Consider the following 5,221-nt stretch of genomic DNA (forward strand, 5'->3'; position numbering starts at 1 on the left):
CTTTAGTTTAGTTAATTAGTTTACATAAATAAATCCCTTAATTTTTAGGCTAGATAACCAAAAGAAAGTAATTACTAGTATTCTTGGTTCCTTTGGGTTCGACAACCCGGTCTTGCTAAAGCATACTACTGTTCGATAGGTACACTTGCCTTCATCGTGATAATAGTTAGTTTCAAAAACGATTAATTATAAATTTTTAAAACCTGTCGCGAATATCACATATCAAGTTTTTGGCGTCGTTTCTGGGGAACTTAAGATATTAGGAACACTCAATTTTTATTACTTTATCCATTTTACTTTTGTAACGCCCCCGTACCCGAGACCATCGCCGGAGTCGAGCACGAAGTGTTACTAAACTTAATTCATCAATTAAACAACTTAAACAACTTATTACCAACCATGCATGACAACCAAGCATATGCACATCACCAATATCAAACATAACATAAATAACTAGATTTATAAGTCAGAATCATTAGCTCACTAAATACCAATATATTTGGCCAAATTATAATAACACATGTTATAAAATTAGGTCCCTATACATGCCACTCACTTGATAATTCTAGCATATGTGTTTATACTGTCAAGATGTTGGCTTGATAGTGTGATGCTGCCTCCGACGGTCTCCAACCCTGAGCTAACCTGATAACACTAAAAGGAATGGAAAGGAGGGGGTAAGCTTTATGCTTAGTAAGCTCACATGAAATAATAATAAGCAATTTACTAACATGCTTCCCACAATAAAACTAACACATTTGTACATTTACACATGTTCTGGTTAAGCTATTTTCTTGAGTAATAGTCACTAAATCATTTATATTTAGAGCTACGGAACTCCAAATTAAGATCCGTAAATTTTCCCAAAAACTATACTCATATATCTTTCCACCATAAAATATTCAGAATTTTTGGTCCAGCCAATAAGTACAGTTTATTATTCAAAGTCTCCCCTATTTTTCTGTTTAACAGCTTCGACCTTTCTTCACTAAAATTTATTTATCTCATAGTACGAAACTCGGATGATGTTCTCGTTTGTTTTTGTTAAAATTAGACTTATCCAAGATTCTAGGAATATAAATTATACCCCAAAATTATTTTTATATAAGTTTTAACAATTTTTCCAATTCAGAACAGGGGATCTCAAATTCATTCAGACACTGTCTCACAAGAATTCAAATATCACATAATATGAAATTCTTTTGCTTCCCCTGTTTCTTTTATGTGAAAATAGACTCAATAAAATTTAATTACATATTTTATTTGAAATTTAATTCAACTTCTAAAATCTTTGGTAAAATTTTCAAATTCATGCACTGCTGCTGTCCAACACTATTTAACTACTAAAGTTCACTTTTGCACAATTTCACTTAATCCATTCCATTTTACCGAGGTTCGCTCAAATATCGAGCATATTGCTCATAAATTTAAATAAACATATACTTGCACTTGTTCATCACATAATCACTTTCACATTTATTTTCACTTAATCGATTTCCCGTTGAACCCATCGGAATAATAACAGATACACAATTGCCTGCACGTTTTCTCATTTCCACACTTGTAGCCGAAGCTATCTGGTACTCATAGTAGCCTACACTTAGTACTACACATGTGACCAATTATCTGGTACACGTAGTAGCCTGCACTTAGTACTACACACGTGACCTCACAATAGCTCATTTGTATCGTTTCTATTCCGAAGGTTCAATCGGGAAATTCCTCACTTTTCAACATTTTATTAAATTGTCCGTAATCAATTTAAATTCATAATTTACATCAAATCACCATTTGATAGGCAACCACATTTCATATGATATCAAAATATATAAACATAAAAAGAATCGATAGATTATTTATATACGAACTTACTCGAAGTGTCGATCTCACTATCCATAGTACCAATTGTCCATTCATAGTATAATAAGACACAACTCAAATATCAAATCAGCTTTTAAGAATTCACATAGCATATATCACATATTTCATATATCACTTGTCATGTATCTTCATTTTCTTGCATTTCATGTAACATTCTTTCATGTCATATTTCCACATCATAAACACCATTCCATCAACTTTTCCAATATATTAAATCAGAAAATATATGCGATAATAGTAAGAAATATAATTCAAACATAACATTGCATTATTATTATCATATGAACTTACCTCGATACAAAATATTAGCAATCGAGCCTATTCCTTGTAAACTTTGTTTTTCCCTCGATCACGATTTAAATCTCGTTTCTCTTGATCTATAATACCAAATTAATTTATTTAATACATGCATTCATCAAAACAGCCTTTAATACGAACTTTGAAAAAATTACCATTTTGCCCCTAAACTTTTGCATAATTACACTTTTGCCCCTAGGCTCGAGAATTAAACTTCATCCCTTATTATTATGTTTTATGACATGCTGATCATTTTTCCCTTCTATGAAAACATCAAATTCTCACTCTAACATGCACTTATGACTATTAGGTATTTTTACCGATTAAGCCCTTTTACTTGTTTTCACTTAAAACCGAGTAGCACAAGTTGTCTGACATAATTTAAAACCTCATATTCTATCATAAAACACCAAAATACACAAATTTCACCTATGGGTATTTTTCCAAATACGAACCCTAGGTTGAATTATTGCTAGCATAAGCTTAATCAAGTTAACGGGATTCCAAAAACGTAAAGAACTTGAAAAACGGGGCTAGAATGGACTTACTATTGAGCTTGTAAAACTTGAAAACCATATCCATGGCTTCCCTCATGCTAATTTCGGCCTCCATATGGAGAAGATGACCATTTTGTGTTATTTTTCCCATTTTATTTCATTTAATATACAAATGACAAAAATGCCCTTACTACTAAACTTTCAAAAAAATTTCATCCATGTCCAATTTTTGTCCACAAACTTCAAAATGGTCTAATTACCATGTAAGGACCTTTGATTTAAAAACTCATAACAATTAAACACTTCTAACATGTAAAACTCAACTTTTTCAATTTTTACAATTTAGTCCTTTTGACAAAATTGAGTGCCCAAACGTCGAAATTTTTGAACGAATTTTTCACGAAATCATTCCGTGAAATCGTAGACTATAAAAAAATAACAAAAAAGAAATTTTTCTCGTCGAATTTGTGGTCCCAAAACCACTGTTCTGACTCAGCCCAAAATCAGGATGTTACATTCTCCCCCTTTAGAGATTTTCGTCCCCGAAAATCTTACCAGAAAAGCAGTTTTGGTTTTTCAATTGGATTCCTCAATCCTATAATCGATGTCAAAGAACTTTCACTCAGGCTAAACTTTTACTACCTCTCTCTTTAAATTTTACAAACAAAAATCGTAAGTGGTATTCACTTTACAATACTTTTTCTGAAACTTAATCTCTACTAAAAAGCTTATGTACTCAAAAGTCCAATCCATACCATCATGTTACATATACATTCGCACTAGAATCTTTCCAGATTCAAATAGAAAAACTAGTCAATTCATCTCGGCCTCATACTCTTTATAATTTCACACAGTCCAATTATTTGTCAATTCAACCCTCAGTTACTTTTTATTTCAAACCTCTTCTGGCTTTCCAAAGAAATCATGATATGAAGCTCGAATCTCAATTCGATTGGTGGAGATTAAAATTCCATGATATCTAACATTCATAAAGACATGAAATCCTATAAATCTGCTGAGTAGACATTTAGGTATAGCAGCATAATTTGCATATCTCATAATGTTTAACAAAACTACATATTACTTTCCTCTTTCAAGGACAGGAACGACTCAGACAAGAAAATCAATATTAACCTTTTCTATTTCCATTCTAATTCCCAGACGGCAAAAATAATTCTGATGATTCTTGCTATACATCTTTAAACTTTCAACATTTCAAGAATTTGTACTCAAAGATAAACAATGATCGTTTCAGCATTTTTTTATACCCAGATTATCTTCATATTATCAATACCAGATCTTCTTATTCTCAAGTATGCACATCTCATTAAGTTCTAGACATTTACTCCATATAGATTGAACAATCAAGTCGACCTTATTCATCCGTAATTGATATTTCAAGAAATTCTCTCTTCTAATCAACAGAACGATTCAACATGCATCATTCCAAATTCACTCATCATGCTACTCGAAGACCATAACAAATGCATTAGCATAAGTAATACTGATACCTCAACTGAATACATTAACTCTGATTAACTTACTTGAGAAAGGAAATTCACCATACACATTGGGACTTGAAATTTCACCACATTATCAGGATCAATTCAGAGGTATAGTCATATTTGTTCTTTATATACATCAATCACAAGTTGAAAGTCATGCTCTAAATGCAAGCCATGATCAACAAGTTACAAGATAAAATATCTAGAAAAACCAGGATAGAGAAATCTAAAACAAAGAAGCCAAGAATAAAGAAATCCAAGATAAAGAAATCCATGATACGAAAATCCAATTTACAGCACTGCATCAGAAGACTGAGAACCAAACTCATAAAAATATGAAAGTCCCCAATAGTTTTTTTTTAAGAAAATAAATCTGGAATAACATCATTCCAAACCACTGACAACAAATACAACTGGAACTATATGCTTCTCGTATATATATAAAATCAATCAGAGCAATGATCGGTAGAAATAGAATCATGGCTCCATACACAATTTCTCATTGATTCCCAACAGGCGGAATATAACAAAATACCAGAGAAAAACAGAACCATACATATTATAATTCAATTAGACTAGCAACACATTTATCTAACGTTAAGATCAGGGAACATTTTCTTATTTCGAATATTATTCCTTTAACTATTTCTACCATCCCAAGTTCCATAATATTCTCTTCACTAAGAAAACCAGTTCATGGGGGAATTTCAATCAATACATTTCTCGACATCATACCAGGATAGATCATTTTACCAAAATTAACTTTTCCGCTAACTGCGATGTTGCGAAAATTAAACAATCTTTCGATTAATCCGATATCTTTCTAGCTCATGTCTGTACTTATCAACCCATTCTCAATCTCTAACCATGCTTATAACCATTCCATCATTGAACTCTTTGGTTTCTCACATGGAAACTCATTCAACATAAATCTCAGGAATTCCCTTATAAAACCCTACTTTGGTAAGGGGGAGGGGTCGTAGGGCCTCTAACTCAACTCTCATATACAAATGTAACACAGTTTTAATCATAGCAATCATA

The sequence above is a fragment of the Gossypium hirsutum genome, chromosome A11, assembly GCF_007990345.1.
Source record: "Gossypium hirsutum isolate 1008001.06 chromosome A11, Gossypium_hirsutum_v2.1, whole genome shotgun sequence".
Classification (NCBI taxonomy): Eukaryota; Viridiplantae; Streptophyta; class Magnoliopsida; order Malvales; family Malvaceae; genus Gossypium; species Gossypium hirsutum.